The following is a 20,015-nucleotide window of genomic DNA, read 5'->3' as shown; positions in this document are numbered from 1 at the left end:
ACCGCTTATGCTTGTACCATGGTGTTGCTGCACCTACACGGTTGGGTGCAAGCTAACATTGAATCTGTGATTCAGTATCAGTCCCCTCATTTGTATAAAACAGAATGCTAATTCCTAGTTACCACACTCACACTGAGCCTTCCCCCTTAGCAACCACTATTCTCTGGTATTGTTGTCTTATGCATGCCATTGACTATCATGGCAAAATGCTGATCGCTAATTCATCTCTTTTGCATGGCTTTCGCCAGCAAATGGGGTAATTAGCATAGAGCAGTATAGTCCGTGCAGGAATAGTGTAGGAGTGCACGTGCACGTCCCGGGAGCTCATTCCTGGATCGCTCGTCGGCCATATTGCATGCAGCAGCTCTTGCACTATTCCTGCACGTCGTGCAGAGCTTGCTGAATCCCGGGGCATTTGTCTTTGTTTATTGGTTTTATACTATTACATAAATATTTTATGTGAGTATTTCAGAAAACAGACTTTAGTACTGTACCATATATGTCTAACTATGAGAAATTAATTACTGCCTAGAAATTTTAATGGTGACAAAGGCAGGGGTTAGGAGGGTGGCCTAATGGTTAAGGTGTTTGCCTTACAAACACAAGGTGCAGGTTTTGAGTCTTACAAGGGATAATTGGCTAGGCTTAAAATGGCTCGCCAGGGCAGTTAGCCTAGTACTAATCTATGAAATGTTTTGCATTTTACAAAATTCGGAGTTAAACTGTTCTACTTACAAGAAATCTGGGTTAAACTGATCAGTTTTCTAAAAGGTAATCTACTTACCCATTTACCTACTTGCAGATGTAGTCACTGTCCTGTACTTTCCATACACACACCCTGAAGTCTTTAGAAAGGTGTTTCTTAATCATTTGCCATAGGACCTCAAGGAACAGTGGTAAAAGTAGGGGTATATTTGTGTATATTTTCCCAACCTCTACACCTCTCTCCAATATTAAGCTTAAGTTTAATTTTTCTTCCTTCCTTCCTCTGCTAACTATGTCATATTCTACTTATTTTCATCTGTTTCAGCTGTAGAGAGTAAAACTAAATATTTGTATAATGCATCACCATCCACCTTCCTGAAAACTTTGCCAATATACTCAGTGAGGCCAGTCATCTACAACCAAGAGTTCCCCCTCCAGCAGCAGTCCTACACTACAACAAACACTACTCCAACTGTCAGGAAGAATGAGACATATCTTATATTCCTTTCAAGAGCAAACTTTCTTTTGCAATTACCATAACTTTACTCTCCCTTCTTACACACATCACCATCTTACAATCACACTTATATCTACCCAGGTTCTTTGCCACAAATCCACAACCACAGCAGTCCACTATCACACCACAGTTTTCAACCATATCTCCCAGACTATATCCACACTCACTATTGAACATGTGCACCTTTAAATGCTTAATGTTCAGTAAGTCATCATTCTCCATCTGCCTACATACACATACAAGGGCTAGATTTTTCTGCACCTAACTACATATCATAACTAAGCTAGTCCAAAGTGGGGACACCCACCCCAACCTGGGCTCAAGCTCCAATATACAGCCAGAACCAACCATACCCCTTCAGAGAGACATGACTCCTCTCCTAAACCATAGCACAGTGCACAACCTATTTCTCCTAAACATAGATTTTCAAAATATATGCAACAAGGCCTTTGATCTCCACACAACCATCTCACATATACAACCGACATACTTATAGCTACTGAAACATGACTAAAGCCAGAAATAACTAGTAATGAAATATACCGCCACCAGATATAACATAAACAGGTCAAACAGATTAACAAAAAGAGGAGGTGGAGTAGCATTATTTTTTTAAAAACACCCTAGAAGTAATCCAACATCCTCAAATTACCCCATAATTTCTAAGCACAGAAATTCTCATTACCCATCTCAAACACAATAACAGTAAATCAATCTGACTAGTAGGATTATACATTCCATCTGGAAATAATCTATCCACAACTAAAGAAGTCCTTTACTGGCTCTATCACAATATAAAAAAGAGACCATAATGCTGGTGCTGTAAACACTGACTGGAAACAAATAACAAATACTTCACCTGACCTAAACTTATTTGGGATTCTCACAACTACAAAACATCACTACAAGGACCCACAAAACATCTAGCAAAAAACACACTAGACTGAATTATTTCAAATAAGCCCTACAACATCAATGCCTCCAGATCCTTGCCAGACAGTATTAGTGACCATCTACCCACATATGCTATCAGACAGCAGCTAAATTTTCAGAAGCAAGTAACATAAAGACAAGTCCATATTCTGCAGAATTTCAACCCAGAATGCTTTATAGTTAATCTAGAGCAATATAACTGGAACTGACTGGTTAAAAGCATTACCACTAGATGAAGCAGTTACTAATTTTAATCATAGCTTCCTAACCATCCTAAATAAGCAGGACCAACTCAGAAACAAAAGTGTGAAATCCATTCCAGTATCCTGGCTAACAAAGATGACAAGCAACTACTATTAAACAGAGACCGGGCCTGGAAAAACATATACAAAAATTAAAAGTCAATTAACCCTACAAGATTATAGATATCTCAGAACTGTCACAAAAAATACTTTTTGACAAGAAAGAATATTTAACAAACCTGCAAAATGCTCATCAGAATAACCCCAAACTGGTCAGACAGTACTTCAAGTCACTGCTGAACCTTAGGCAACCCTCTACCCCCCCAACCCATCACAACATCTAAATACCCAGGTAATATAGCTATTCAATTAAACACCCACTTTGTAAATTCTGTCTTATTACTAACCAAATTCCACCTCACCCCTCACTATTCCACATACTCTTACCAACAACAAAGTACTCTTTAAACTTGATAGCGTATCCACCTCAGCAATAAAAAAATACCTACTAAAAATGAAGTCAACCACCTTGACAGCCAACAAACTACCAGCAGAGTACCTCAGAATAGCAGCAGAAGCTACAGCATTTCCAGTCTCCATACTTATCAATAGATCTATAAAGAAAACCACGTCCACAACATCTGGAAAATATCACACATCATACCCCTATATTAAGGTAGAAATTCTACTGATCTAACCAACTGCCATCCAAAAGCTATCCTCCCATCCCTATCCAAGGTATTAGAAAAATGTATCCATACCAAGTTTCTCAAATACCTCACCAACCATAACTTAATCTCCTTAACTCAACATAGCTTTCAGCCTAATCATAGCTTTTAAACTTTAGAAATACAGATAATCAACTCTGAAACAATGGTAAACTAATCTCAATAGTCTTCCTAGACCTATCTAAAGTGTTTGATACTGTCTTATACCAGAGGCTTCTTGAGGAACTAGCCTCTCTAGGCCTCAGTACCTATCACTAACCTGGTTCCACAGCTACTTTGCTAATAGGAAACAAGCCATGGAATGGCAGCAAGACTATTCTGATTTCCTTACAGTCACAGTTGGCATCCCTCAGGGATCAATTCTAGGACCCCTACTTTTCAATATCTTTATCAATAATCTATACTCCGCCACTAAATAAGCTACCCTGGTACAATAAGCAGATGATGCCACTCTCATCTGCTCACCCCAAACACTAGCCTCCCTACAATAAAATATTCAGAAAGCTTTTCTAGACATAGAATCCTGACTAGATAGCTTAGACTTGCTTTTAAATGCTAAAACATACAACTGTTTTTCACCTTTAAAAACTATTCAAACTAAAAACAATCCTTTCATATCCTATCAGCCAATAAAACAAAAACAGAATATGTCAGACAGGCAAAACTCCTTGGAGTAATGCTCAATCATAATCTCAGATATGACAACACCTACACCTAGCCTCAAAAGAACAAAATGGAAACTGGGATCCCTCTACAGGACTAGGACATTCCTCACTAATAACTCCAGCAAAAAAAAATAGCACAAGCATACATACTTCCATCCCTACTCTATACCTCACCTATTTAGAAATCTTAACAATTAAAACTAAACTAGAAACACTTATAATAAAATTGCTAAATTTGTTACCACTTCTTCTTTCGGCTTTTCCCGGTTAGGGGTCGCCACAGTGGATCACCTGTCCGCTCATGATTGGCAGTGGAATTTTACAGTGTTGAGTTGTCAGCCCGGTGCCCAACCTTCCACAGAAGGCACACACACACACACACACACACACACACACACACACACACACACACACACACACACACACACACACACACACACTCACACCTAGGGCCAATTTAGAGTGTCCAATCCACCTGCAGCATGTCTTTGGGATGTGGGAGGAAACCGGAGCACCCAGAGGAAACCCACGTGACCACAGGGAGGACATGCAGACTCCGCACAGAAGGCACCCCAGCCAAGGATCAAACTGGAGAACCTCTTGCTGTGAGGCGACAATGCTAACCACTGCACCACCGTGGCCACCCTCAAAAAAGTACCATTGCATAGCACTACAAAGCCTTAATTAACTAGAACTTAAAACCACCTCAACTGCCATCAACTTATTACAGCCCATAAACTAATAAACTCCCCAGAAATATGCCCAACTACAAAAGCAATAATACAACATGATACCACTAATTGAGTCCTGTGATTCAGCAACAACCCTTTTCTATCCATCACAAAATCAAACAGTGCAGGAGACTCTCTATACTCTAACCAGGTAGCAAAAATCTGATACCAAATCCCTCCTGAAATAAGATAGACACACTGCATGTCTTCAAAACATTACTAAAGAAACACCTGCTAAATACCTGGTAGTGCTCATGCACCACCCCAGACTACCGGCCCCCCAGTACTCAACCTAAACTCTGCCTTCAAAGTTACTCTCTTTATTTAACCTTTCTGTACCCTAATCTTATTTATGTAACTTAATATCTCTATCACTAAGAAATCTCACTGTATATTCTCCCACAACTGTCATTTACACTATTCTTTTGCAGACTGCCACTCCACCCTCTACCTACATTCTCTCCTACAAAACTTCCATTTCCCAGGAAGCTACCACTACCTCTATTTTGTTTAATACAGGCCTGTACAAGCTCTCTACCTCAATCTACCTAATGTTTCATATAACTATTTCTCCTCTTAAGTTCTACCTCCTGCTAAATCCCTTGCTGCCTATGCTACCCATCTCTGTACTTCCGACTGATTAGCACATTACATAATACATCCTTTGTCTATCTGTGTAAATTTTTTAACCAACTACCTCATAATGTGTTCTAGATGTATTCATATAATTGTGTTTTCATGTAAATTCAATGCATCTTACAAACTGACATTTTTTTTGTCTTTAAATGCACTTGCTTAATATGTGGAGCTTTTCTCCCTAGCCCTCAACTGAAAATGGGATAACTCCAATCAAAACTTCCTGATAAACAAACATAAATAAATAAATAATATTTCTAGCCCATTTGGTTTTGTATACAGCTAAGGTATATTTCTATCCACTAGAGAAGTTGTGAACCATCATTAATAAAGAGCTGAAGAAATTTTTTTGGAAGGGGGAAAAGGGCAATAATTAAGTGGGATACCTGTTTCTTCTCACAGAGCAAGGTGGTTAAGGATGACTTAATTTGAAGGAATAATTTAGAGCCACACAACTGAGGCTCATGTACATAAAACTAGCAGAAGTTACAAAGTTGAGAGGAACAATGATGAAATTGGGGTGTTCAAGAAATAACAACATAATATGATTTTGGATGTAGGCCTTCAAGAAGGATAACAACAGCCATGCAGAATATTACATTTATAAAGTAGCACAAAGTACTCTCAGAACTAAGCCAATATGTGAATGGAGAAAAGAGATTTTACCAATGGGGATGTCTGCAAGTAGTGGTATAGAAAATAGGCAAGAGGGCCTCTAACTTATTGGAGACAATTAGCAAAGGAAAGAAGGTATTGGGAGCAAATGACTATGGAGTGAAAGGTAATAGAGTGGGATGAGGACAAGGGAAAGTTTGGACTACAGGTTACAGACTTCCTTCCCTACCAGAGATTGATAACAGAGTATAAGCATACATGTTCTATGCAGACCACCTCAAGGCCCTATCCCTGTATTCTGTCTCCTGCAGGCTTTTGAGGGGAGATCTATGCCACAATGTTACAGGGCATTGTCAGACCCAACTTTGATGGACCTCCTGCATATCCACAAAACAAACAGCATCAGAATTACCAGTTCTAAAGACTTAAACCTTGCCTGTGATATAAACAGGACCTGCTGGAGAGATAGGTATGTATTCAAGAGACTACCTCGTCTATGGAACAGGCTCCCCATCCATGTGAAGGAGAGTTCCTCCCAAACCTAATTCAAGTGCAACTTGGGCAATTGGATGGGAAACTGGAAATTTATCCCTGGTTTGGTACCTGTGTCTGTAATGCAAACAGGTAACCTGTAAATGGTTCATCCTCCTCTGAAATATATGCAAATAATTTAAGAATAAGATCAACACCTGAAAAGCCAGGTATGATTTTAATGTTGCCACCTCATTATGTCAGAAATCTTAGAAACACTATTTAGCACTTTGTCACGCTGCTCTACAAGCTTACCTCCTACTCTGATGGGGAAGACATCATCAAGATATTGGCAGATACATTTAGTTCAAACTTCTTCCTCTTCTTCCTGTTACTCCATTCAGTTCATACCACCATTTATAGTTACAAGAATATATCTTAAAGTCCGTCTGTAAAACTAAAAAAGAGTTGCCTTACTTTGCCAGACAACTTACCATGCTGTCTCATTATTAACATAGGTTCATAGGTTTATACACAGCTAAAAACACCAATGTCTTTATAAACCTAGCCATGCAATGAAACCCAGTGAATAGGGTCATGGTTGAAGTTTGATTCATGTAGATGGGGAGCTTATTCCATAGCAAGGGGATCCTTTGAGACAAACAGCAGTCCCTCCAACATGTTCTATTTATGTCACAGGCCACGGTTAGGTTCTTGGATCTAGTGTTTTGTTTGTTTGTTTTGCAGATGTGGAAGAGAGCCATCAGAGCTGGATATGAGGATGTCTTATTTGCTAGGCATAGATAACCTCTCAGAAGTCTGTAGGAGATTGAGTACAAAGATAGGATAAGGCAATATGTGTAGGACGGGGTATTCATTATTCATTACCTGGATTCTCCTGCTGAGAAACCTTTCAGGATTTTCCAACTCTTGCAAGTACCTGGTTAGGTACATACCAAAGGGGGCATTGTATTCAATGTTAGGTCTGATAAAAGCTGAGTAGAGTGGTACTATAACTTCCTTGGGCCTAGATGCCATACCCTTGCCTATGAGTTGGATGACAGAGAATGATTTTCTTACCATCTTAGTTACATGTTGGTCAAAGGCCAGATTACTGTCTACATATATTACCAAATCCCTAACTACTGTATCAACTCTTAGAAGTATTCTATTGATGGAGTAAGTAGCCTCAGTGGATTATTTCCCAAAGGGCACTATAATGCATTTCTTTGCAGTGAGTTTCAATCCATGGCTTTGGCAACAGTCATTTCTTTGTGTTAGATTCTCTTGTAGGATTTTGCTGTCATGGGGGTATATCTGTGATAGCTCCCAGTTTACAGTCATCTGCGAACTTATTGAGCCAAACACCTTTGACATTATCCTTTATGTCTGAGAAAATGCAAACAGGAGCAAGGCCAATGTGCAGCCCTGGGGTACTCCACTTGTGATTGGTCTCCTGGTTGAGGTGGTCTCACTGATACTAACTTTTTGGGTTTTATCTGTGAGCTTGCCAGCAATCCAGAGAGTTATGTAGAGATTTATTCATAGTTCTGAGAGTTTGTCAGCAATACCTGAGTGGGGTATTGCATTGAATGCCTTCCCAAGACAAGGTAGGCAGTATGCACCATTTTCCCTTCATCCATAGCCTCAGTGACTTTCTTGAAGATGTCTACCAGGATGAGTAGGCAAGACCTGGTCTTGACAAAGCCAACCTGAGATTGGCAACCTACAGACACCAGACCTATCTCCTTGTTGATAATTCATTCCATGGCTTTGCATATCAGACTTGTCAGACTAATGGGTCTGTAATTACCAGGGTTGTTGGTGGTCCATCATTATGAAGAGGGATAACCATTGTGGCTCTCCATTCATCTAACATGTAACCCATTTTGAGCTGTAGTTGAAGAGTTCCTCAAGTAGTCCTGCTAGGTCATGTTTTACACTATTTAAGAGGCAGCCATGGATAATGTCAGGGCTCAGTGAAGCAGTATTTTGGCCTTAATGAGCACCACCAGGACCTGCTCCCTGTTCATACTTGCAGGGATATGCTAGAAGTGATTTTACAGGGGTAGTCGGGGGGGTCAGGTGTTGAAGTAGATTCGCTATGTGAAGGTAGTGGCATTTACCACCAGTTCTGCACACTGCTGAGTGTTATCTTTAAGGTTCTTGACATAGCTGAAGAAGGCCTTATGAGTTTCCTCAGCCTGGGAAGCTATCATGACCTGGTAACAGGCTTTGTTACAAACCTCACAACTGTTTGAATTTTTACAGAATGTCCAGATTTTTGCCTCATATTTTTGGTTTGTTCCTCATAAAATTTGTGCTTTTCTGGCAAATCACTGAGGACTGAAGTCACTAAATAATGACACATTTGAGTTTTAGACTTCTTTTCTTTCAGAAAATGCATGGTAACACAAATCCTGTTATTTTAGCAACTTTCTAATTTTATAAGAGCAATTTAAAATATCTCCCTGTTTTTTGGCTTTTGTCCAGATTTATTGCACTAAAGGGTTGAGAGGCATGCTTTGCTGGACTTTATTAGATCTCTTAGTTTCTTTTTTATTTGAATCGGAGAGAGAGCTCTTGTCTCTATGAGAGTTGGTCTTAGTGATTTTGGCCATGACTTTTTTTTTTCTTTTGCTATATACCCTGTTAAATTAAGGATTCCACCAGTGGAGTTTGTTTTTGGAGATAGATCTGGGTTTACTTCTGGTTTGTAAGGCACGACAGCCTCAGGGCAGCCATTTACATATTTGTACAGGGTTTCTGTAAATAATTCTGCATAGGTAGCTGTGTTTTCAGAGTTTGGGGGAACTGTGAATTTTGACAAATTGTCACTTAATAGGATGTAGTTTGCTATAGAATAGTCCCTAACTGTTATGGGTTTAGCTGGGTTTTCAGGGATGATTTTTATTTTGAGGGAGACAGCTTTCTGGTCTGACCTCACCAATGAGGACATGGCATGGGGATGGGGTGAAATGCTCTCCCATTTTGGTGAGTACTAGGACCAACATGTTTGATCCTCTGGTTTTAGTGCACTCTGTCTGGTCCAGGGTGTTTTGTTAATAAAATCCAGAAAAAGTTGTACTTGTGAGTAAGAGGCAGTGTGTTTTCCAGTCTACAGAGTGGTAGTTAAAGTCTCCAATGAATAGGGTATTTGGCTGGATGGTGATTGCCTCTAATAAGGTCAAGGTAAGATTAGTGAACTCCATGGGTCATAGAGGGTGACCTGCAGTTGGCCAGGACATGGTAGGGAACCTTGTCTATAGAGACTTGGATATGGATGAACTCCAGGACATCATCATGTTTAACCAACCCTGAGCTGTATTTGTTTCTAATGTAGATTGAGACACCTCCACTTATAGCCCACGTCTTAGCTGCTTTTGATCTATATGTGTGGAAGGCACTGTACCCTTCTACTGATGGAGTACCTTCTGCAGCTTTAAACCAAGTCTCAGTGAAAGCACAGATTCATAGGTTCATAGAAGATTACTAGACTAACGGCCCTAGACCCCTTGCAAGCCTAGCCATATTTATCAAACGTTCCCCAGTTGCTGGTGATTAGGTGTGTGAAGTTCATAGAGGTAAGGGTCTATAGTAGTTAATAACTACTTCCTCTGTCCAGGAGGGGCATGGGCCCCACCCCAGAAGTGAATTTGAGGTTACCCATCCATTGATCTAGGTTGTGTTTGAAGAGGGTCGGGTGGGGGGGGCTCTGTTTCACATGAATTGAAAGCTTGTTCCAGAAAAGTGGCAGTCTCTGGAAGATGTATCTATCTCTCCACCATGATCTATTCATTTCAGAGGCTAGGCTAAGATCCCTGAAGCGAGTGTCCCTCCTGCAGTTTGATTTATGAATGTGTAGCATTTCCATCAGGGCCAGGTCAGAGACTGCCCTGTAAGCCAGGTACACGTCACCCCTTAGTGACCTGTAGGAGACAGAATACAGTGACAGGGATTTCAGTCTTTCCACATAAGACTTGTTTTGTGTACCCTGTAATTTCTTGGTGAGAAACCTCTGTAGTCTCTCCAGTTGTTGCAGGTGTCTGGAGAGGTACATGCAAAAGGGAGCATTGTACTCAGTTCTTGGTCTGATGAGGGCTGAGTATAATGGAATTATAACATTCTTAGATCTAGATGTGATGCTTTTACTTATGAGATGTACCAGATAGAAGGATTTCCTTACTACTGTGGATATGTGGTGGTCAAAGTTCAGGTTACTATCAACCTGAGTACCTAGGTCATGTACCACTGGGTCTACACTTAGGGGGGTGCTGTTTATAACATAATTAGCAGGGATGTCAGATTTCCCAAAGGGAATAATATTGCATTTCTTTGCATTTAGTTTTAATCCATGGCTTTGGCACCAATCATTTGTATGCGTTAACCCTGTTTGCAGTATATCAAAATCATAGGGAGACTCAATGATTGCTCCCAGTTTGCAAACATCACAGAACTTGGTCAGCCACAGGTCATCCAAGTTTGGTTAGACTTCTGAGAAATAAATTTCAAACAGTAAGAGGCCCAGCACAAAACTCTGTGGTGCACCACTGGTGACTGTTTTTTTTTTGCTAGAAGCAAAATCACCCACTTTGACAATATGTGTCCTGTCGGTGAGCCAGCTGGCTACCCATCTGGTAATTTAGGGGTTAATTCCCAATTGGGAGAGTTTCTCTATAACAGGAAAGGTATAATGCACTGTCTTTCCCTCGTCCAGGGCCTTTTTCGAAGAAGCCAACCATGTTTAACAGGCATGATCTACCTTTGACAAATCCGAACTGGGTTGGGCCCAGAGTTTGGAGTTTACCTATGCTCTTGTTAATAAGGTCCATAATGATTCTTTTCATGGCCTTGCAGATGAGTCTAGTCAAGCTTATGGGCCTATAATTCCCAGGGTTGGTTAATGGTCCCCCTTTGTGCGAAGAATTACTGTTGCTGTCCTCCATTCTCCCGGAATATAGCCAGTTGGCAGGCTTTGGTTAAAGAGAAATCCAAGTGGATCTGCTAGGTCATGTTTTATGTTGTTTAAAAGGCAACCTGTGATGTTGTCAGGTCCCATTGATGCCATGTTTTTGGCCTTGCAGAGTGCCAAGATGACCTGCTCTCTTGAGATAATAGGTTGAGGACTGGTGGCAGGTATATTTTGGGGGATGATTGGAGGGGACAGGGGGGGTGAAGTTTGCTCCAAATCTGTCAACTAGCAGGTTGGCTATTACCTCCAATTGAGTATGGAGGGTGCCATCTGCAAACAGTTCAGTGCATAGCTGAGTATTCCCTTTAGATTTTGGGCATAGTTAAAGAATGCTTTTTGTTTATCCTTAGCTAGGGAGGCTATTTTTACTTTGTAATTAGCTTTGTAAACTTGACAAGATCTCTGGTTTGTTTGCTTAAGCTAGAGAGGGATTTCTTTCTCTGCTGAGCCAGTTCTCTCTTGTTCTTGGACATCAGTTTCTTTCTATTGTTGTATAGCCTGTTTATACTAGGGGTCTGCTAGAATGGCTTGCTTTTTTGGCAAGACCTGGTTTTAATCCGGTCATGTACATCCGATTCTATACAACTGCTAAAGTGGTTATACAGGGCATTGGCTTAGACCTCTATATAGGAGTCTGTGTTATCTGCATTTGAGAGGGCTTTGAAACTTCTTAAACCATCATTTAGTAGGAGGTAATCTGTCTTTGAAAAATTTTTAAACATTTTTGAGCTTGATAGGGTATCTGGTCTTATAATTACATTGAACAAGACTGATCTATGATTTACCAGGGAGGACATCACAGTGGGGTGCAAAGCTCTGCCATGTTAGTGAGTACTATGTCCAGGACATTTGGGCCTCTTGTGGGTGTACTAACTAGCTATTTCACAGCATTTGTATTGACAAAGTCCAAGAACCTCAGAGCCAGTATGTTTGTGGTCTTGTATGTTTCCCAGTCAATGGTGGGATAATTAAAGTCACCTATGAGTAAGGTGTTGGGCTGTATGGAAAATGATGCCAGTAAGTCCAGGTATGCAGTATGCTTTTCCTGTTTCGTGGTGGGGGAACTATAGCTAGCTATGATGTGGCAGCTGACCATAGTTAATTGGACATGGAGTAGCTCAAGAGAGTCATACAGTTTCGAGGTGTACTTATCTTCAATGAAGATGGATCCTTCTTCTTTGGTTCTTTCATGCTCAGTCTGTGGTCTGAACAAATGGAAGGCATTATAGCCCTGCATGGCCAGGGTGTTTTCCACACCTTTGAACCATGTCTCTGTGACTGCACAGATGTCAGCATCTTCCAAAGTGAGGAGCGCTTCCAGGGAGTGCAGTTTCTTGTTTAGACTCCTAGTATTAAGCAGCAGTATCCTGAGTTTATCTAGAGAGGATTGTGTTATGTTGAGAGGTTGGTTATTTTGACACTGCCTAATAAAAAGGCGCAGTAGAGGTGGCTAATGCCTTTGCCAGTATCTGAAAGCCTAGACAAGACAGGTGCAGACCATCTCTGTCATGTCGTCCTGGCTGACAGATATCGGATCCCCTTGGACTGAAACCAGAAGCTAAGCCAATTGTTAAAGTCAATCATTTTTGTTTGTATTGTGGCATCATCCTTGGAGAAGGTAAAATGCTGCTTAAGACTTGGCTTATACCAGCCTGTGACACATAATCTGAAAGCTCAGTCATGTCTCTCTTTATATACTCCAGTGAGGTATGTCTCAAGTCATTCTCCCCCACAAAGTTTATGACAGAGTCATACCAGTACTTGTGATTCAGTGACTTGAATGCTTGAGTGACTTGATGGATCCTGGCACCTGACAGGCAACTAACCATAAAACTCCTTATTCAGGCTGGTGAGGGGAACATCAATGTAGTCACCTATGACCACTACATTAGGTTTTGTGGTGTTACACCTTACGGGCTTATTTGTTAAGACACTGGTGTGTGTGTGTGTGTGTGTGTGTGTGTGTGTGTGTGTGTGTGTGTGTGTGTGTGTGTGTGTGTGTGTGTGTGTCTGTTATTATGTGTTGTGGTTTTTTGCATTGTTATGTGTGTAAGTGGTTTTCATTTAGGAGGCTAGTGATCTTTTGGTAAGTTACTAGTGAGTACCCCCACATATGTGGGTTTATGTGTTGTCTCCTTATTTAGTGTAGGATGTGTGGGTGTGTGTGTGTGTCTGTTATTATGTGTTGTGGTTTTTTGCATTGTTATGTGTGTAAGTGGTTTTCATTTAGGAGGCTTGTGATCTTTTGGTAAGTTACTAGTGAGTACTCCCACATATGTGGGTTTATGTGTTGTCTCCTTATTTAGTGTAGGATGTGTGTGTGTGTGTGTGTGTGTGTGTGTGTGTGTGTGTGTGTGTGTGTGTGTGTGTGTGTGTGTGTTATTATGTGTTGTGGTTTTTTGCATTGTTATGTGTGTAAGTGGTTTTCATTTATAAGGCTTCTGATCTTTTGGTAAGTTACTAGTGAGCACCCCCACATATGTGGGTTTATGTGTTGTCTCATTATTTAGTGTAGGGTGTGTGTGTGTGTGTGTGTGTGTGTGTGTGTGTGTGTGTGTGTGTGTGTGTGTGTGCTGATGACCTGTTTGACATTCGATTTGTCTTTATGTGAGAGTCTTGCCTCCAATTTCATAGTGTAACTACGTCACTCACATAAAGTATTTGTTTGTTTTAGGAGTAAATGGTTGTCATTAAACATGAGACAATTGCTGCATTGCCTCAGGATGCCCATGTCTATCAGGCTGGCCAGAGAGATGATGGGAAACTGCCCATCCATGATAGCAGGCTCTTACTGTATGTTTTATTAGGGAAGGGAATGGGTTAATTTGACAGGACTGTGCAGGTAGTGCTGACACTACTAGAGTAACCTATACTTTGTATAGGTTAAGGTTAATTAATAAGGCAAAGCTGCTCAGTGCATGACTGAATTGTTTCTAGAGCAGCAGAAATGCTTAGAAGGGTTTTGCTGACAGCAGGGGAAACTGAGCTTCTAGGCTTTTGCATCTGTACAGGGCACTGCTAACCACCGCTGAGCGAAGAACAACATCTCTCAAATGTGAGGTTTAAATACGAGAAAAGTAAAACAGATAACTACATTCTCTATAGTGAGAAGAGCTTGTAGGGTGTGGAGTTTCTTGTTTAGACTCTGAGCATTGAGCAGCAACTCCTTAAGGTTGTTTTGAGTTTTTTTTTTCTTTTTCTTTGCTATGGTGGTAGTTTTGTTATTTTAATATTACCTAAAAAGGCTCTAAGGGGCCATATCTCACCAATTCTCTTTCAAATCTGTTCATCTTTAGTCTTTCCACTATGTATGTGCCTAAGGCCTGTAGTACAGCTGTTAGGGTAGCCCCCTCTAAAAGGGTAGTCCTTCCACCAACCCAGGGGACTATAAATCAATTAAATTTACCAGATTAATTTGTAAAGTTATGCAATACATCATTGTAGAGCTCATAAACAATGACAGTGACAACCTACAAGCCCTAAAGCCTTACCAGTTAAATGTTATAAAAGTTAAGTTCTGCCTAATAATTCTGAATAATTTCTCTGAGAAAGTCACTGAAGCAGTAGATGGCAGCAGATCATTGTATATTATCATCCTGAATATAGCCAATGTCTTTGACATTATCGAGAAAATGATCTTGTTAAATGTTGATCCATAGAACTCATTAGCTAGCAAACTGTTTGTCAACAGGAACAGGACCCACGCATTCAGGGTTAGTGACACACTCTCCTTGGAAAAGCAAGTCACCAATGGCATTCCACAGGGTTCTGCTTTGGGTTAACTACTCTTCAGCATTCACTTTGCTGCTGCCAAAGCTAATATTAAGGTTTGTCGCTCATCCGATCAGGATAAACCACACAAGCAGTTGTGGGTTCAGTTCAAGCAGCTTTATTACACACTAACACATCAGGAATGTGGCTTTGTAACTTAAGTAAACTTATAAACAGAGTGACTACCGCACTCATACATGTTAACACTCTGGCTGTTCTCTCAAAATGGCACTGCTGCCTGCACATGCTCACTATTTATATGCATGTGCTTACATCTGGCAATGCTTCTTAAAGGTACATACACACGGTCTGTTCTACATCCTCCCTCTTTGAGAAATAGATCATATACTAAATTACAGTATTCAATGACATACAATTTGCAGAAATTATCTTTTGACATGCAGTTATACATAACTAATTCTTTGACATGCAGTTATACAAAATTAGACACATATAAAACAATCATGTCCAGGTTGCTGTGTATTTTACACTAGATTTTGAAATATGACCTGATCGTGTAACATAAAAGTCAGAACTGGATCTAGCAATTGGGACTGTCTTCGAGGAATGTTCAATTTTGGGGACAACTGGGACATCATCAGGAACAGGAATGGATACTGAAACATGTTCTTCGGTATGAAAATTGTCAGGGTTGCTCTGAGATCTAGAGTCTGTGTCACAGGTATAATGCTGTGATATCATTTCTAATGCAGGAAGAAAATTTCTGCAGTTTCTCCTGTATTCTCTACCCTTAGATTCCACTAAGTAGGATTTCAGCTCGGCACATATACCTCTCACTTGACCAATTCAATCAAAGCCTTTCGCCATTTGCATCCTCACTGTCTCTCCTTCTTTTAACGGGTGAAGAAATCTGCTTCTTTTATCATAGCTGGACTTCTGAGAAGAACACTTCTTAAAAAGTTGGGCTTTGATTGCTCTGGTGTTTATAGCATTAGGCACTAACAAACTAGAACTGATAGGCAAGGTTGTTCTGGTTTGCCTAGATAGAAGTCTCTGAGCAGGCAAGCCAAGTAGATTGTCATGGGGTGTATTTCTGAGATTAAGTAAATTCAAGAAGATATTGGTATTGTCACACTTTGACCTCTCTCTCTCGAGTAATTGCTTTGATTCTGTACTGTACTGATTCAGCAAGGCCATTTGACTGTGGGTATTCAGGACTACTAGTAACATGAATAAAGTCCCACCCTTTTGCAAATCTCTGAAACTATTTACTGGTAAACTGAGTACTGTTGTCAGAAATAACTTTGTGTGGACTACCATGGACTGAAAAATGATGTTTCATCTTAGTAATAACAGCATAGGACATTAGGTTAGGCAGCAAATCTATCTCAAACCAGTTCGAATAAGAGTCTACCAACACTAAGTAATGATTGCTCCACTCAAATATTTCAGTTGCTACTGCTGACCAAGGTAGTTCAGGAATTTGGCTGAAGTGGCTCTTTTTGCAAATGCAGTTAAGTACTACTGCATACTAAACAAGAAGAAAGCACTTCATCAATGTCTTTCAATAGAGAAGGCCAAAATACGAGACCTTTTTCCCTTCTTTTGGTAGAATCAGAACTGGGGTGGCCATGATGCAAAATCTGAACATATTTATGTTGTAAGACTATAGGAACAATAACTTTTGGACCTTTGAAAATGATACCATCTTCCATCAGCATCTCATCTTTGTATGGAAAATAAGGTACTTCTGGCAGTACACAGGATTGCTTTGATGGTCATTCTACATTGATGAAGTGGTTGAGCTTTTGCAAAATTGGATCGGTCTTTGTATGATTTCTAGCTCATCAAGTCTCGTGGTAGAAAAATTATGCACTTCCATAACATCAAAGTCAAAATTCTCTGCATCAAGCTATTCTGTGGTATTTCTGGGTGATCTGGATGAGTTAGCAGCCAGATAAAGAAGTTTGCTTTTTGTATAGACCATTTTGAAATTATACTTTTGCAATTTGAGCATTATTCTTTGCAGTCTTGCTGGAGCTGAAATGCATAGGCTTCTTTAAAATAGTGACTAGAGGTTGCTCGTCAGTTTCTAACTGGATAGCTCGGCCATAAATAAAATCATGGGACTTTGAACATGCGAACACAAATTGCCAAAAGTTCCTTCTCAATTTGAGCATACTGCATTTCAGTTTGGGTAAGAGTTCTAGATGCATAGGCAACAAGTCTGCCCTCTTGAAGAATAACTGCGCCAAGATCGAACTTTGAAGGATCACAAGAAAGAACTATTGGTTTGTGGACATCATAGTACCTCATTCACTCCAGTACAACTATTTTGAGTATGTACCTTTAACTCCTAGTGAGTGTGGCCTGAGGCTTTAAAAATTAAATTATCACCTTGCAATTCTAACAAATACTCATTGACAGAGGTCAAATATCAATACAATTGTGTCTGCCATCATGTATGCTTCAAGATAAAATATTTTTAAACTTTGTATGTAGCATGGTTTTGGAATTATTAATGCAAATATGCACAAGTAATATTTGACGCCTAGAGGAGCAGTAGGAGGTAACTGCAGATGCACCTGGAGGCGTCACTCGGATGTAATGAGTTGTAGGTGTGTTGGCAATTTGCTGTTTGAGATTATAAAATGCCATGACCAGGCAACATTTTTGCATGTCAGCTCTCTTAAAGGCACTGACAACTCACTTAAGTCAGGGATAAATTTGCCCAAATAGTTAACCTTACCAAGAAAACTCTGTAGTGCTTGGACATTGTCAGTAGCTGGCATCTCAAGAATGGCTGCTCGTTTAACAGGGTCTGGTTGCAAGCCTGTACTGGTAAATAAATGACTTACATATATAAATTCTCGTGGTCTGAATTTGTATTTCAGAGGATTGAGTTTTAAATTTACTTCACATGCTCTGTCCAGAACTTTCCTGAGGTTTATGTCATGCTCTGCTTCACCATAGCCTCCAACCAGTAAATCATCAACTGTTATTGCACTCAGGCAGCCTGAAAAAAATTGCTCCATTGCACGCTGAAAGACTTAACTGGCAGAATTTATTCCAAAAGGCATCCTGAGGAATCTTTATCTACCAAATGGGGTACTGAATGTAGTCAGTAGTGAAGATTTGTGATCAAGCATTACTTGCCAAAATGAACTCTTTGCATCTAAGACAGAAAAAAACAGTGGCATTTGGCATGAGGGTGGCAGTCTCCTCCACTGTACATATAGGATGATGAGGTATTTTTAATGCCTTGTTCAAGTCTCTTGGGTCAATGCATATTCCGATTTCATCTGACTTTTTGGGTCTATATTGAATCACCGATTGCTTAGAAAAGTGACCGCTGATTCATCGACCCCATGTGAGTGAAAGCTTACAATCTCGAACACTCAGAACAGCAATTTTTTCCCAGGGAAAAAAAAAAATTGCTGTTCCGAGAAACATACACACAACACATGCACACCACAAACTATTTTAATGTGGGGGGGACTTCACCCCCACACCCCCCGACTTGGGGGGGACGGTGCCCCCCATACCCCCCTACTTAGGTTCATAGGTTCACAAGTTGGTACCAGGCTATTGGTCCTAGGGCCTATACAAGCCTAGCCATAACAATTATCTTGCTATTTCTTCCTGCACTATTTACTTCCCTGGACCCCTGTCTAGCATGGCGACTGACGCGATCCCTGAGGTAAATTTCCTTTTTTCCATCCAATCATCAAGGTTCCTTTTGAAGAGGGCCAAGGAGGCACTCTGCTTGACATGCATGGGCAGTATATTCCACAGTCTGGGGAGTCTCTGGGTCAGGAACCTATCCCTCCAGCATGTTTTGTTTATTGTGATGACAAGGTTTGGAGCCTCGGAGCGTGTGGCTCTGAGGAATTGGAATTTCTTTAAGTGTAGCATGTCCAACAGCTATGAGTTTGACATGGCCTTGTATGTTAAGCAGAGATCGCCTCTGAGTAGATGATATGCAACAGAGTATAGCTGGAGCTTTTTGAGACGGTCAGCATAGGGCATCTGCTTTAGGCCTGTGATTCTTTTAGTGAGGTATTTCTGTGGCCTTTCCAGTTGTTGCAGATGTCTTGAGAGGTACATACCAAATGGGGTGTTGTATTCTCTAATGGGTCTAATGAGGGATGAGTACAGTGGGACAATGACCTCCTTTTTTCTGGATGAAAAGCCCTTAGTTATGAGGTGTGCCACATAGATGGATTTCCTGACTGTTGTGGTGATGTGGTTATTGAAGGTGAGACCACTGTCCACCTGTGACCCTAAGTCTCTTATCACACTTTCGGAGTTTAGTGTACTGCCACCTATGTTTTAATTCAGTGGTACAGTAATACAGTGTTACAAATGTAATGAATATGATATATTTACTTTGTATCTAACAAGATTGTTTATAATTTCAGATAAACAGAAGAATAAAAAAGAAGAAAACTATCAAAACGTGAAGGGATATAAATACTTTGTTAAATACAATAAAGTATATGTAAAATATCAGTAGAACCCACGGCAAACACAGGACAACCAGCAGAAAAAAAGCCAGACTATTAAATAATATAATAACAACTGCTGGTAGTCTCACCACGGAGAAAAATCAATGGTATAATAAGCATATCACATGTTCATCTTATATAAGCTTGCTGTGTTTTCATCGTATTATTATGTTAGCGTGATTTCAACACATACGCAAGTTAATTTATATGGACTACAATATAATAAGTGTTCGTGATTTACTGAGAGATGTACTATCCTTTTAACAGTTATGCTTTTAATTGTTTCTTATCTAATTGATTAATTGTTTTATAATCAAGTGGAGTATATATAAGATGAACATGTGATACTGCTTATTATGGTTTGAAAAAGCTGTATGCGAAAGCGCTCACCTACCCATGGATTAAACTTTTTTGGTTCTTTTTCACATCTGTGGACTTTATTATCATCATTGTGATACTAACGGCTGTGATTCGAAAGGTTGTTACTGTTGTGTAAGGTCTGAATAGACATTTGGTGGACTAGCAGTACGTAAGTGGAAGGTCTGAATAGACTCAACTGC

The sequence above is a fragment of the Protopterus annectens genome, chromosome 4.part1 (genome assembly GCF_019279795.1).
Source record: "Protopterus annectens isolate FY-2018-M chromosome 4.part1, PAN1.0, whole genome shotgun sequence".
In the NCBI taxonomy this organism is placed as follows: Eukaryota; Metazoa; Chordata; order Ceratodontiformes; family Protopteridae; genus Protopterus; species Protopterus annectens.
This window is presented reverse-complemented; position numbering follows the sequence as displayed.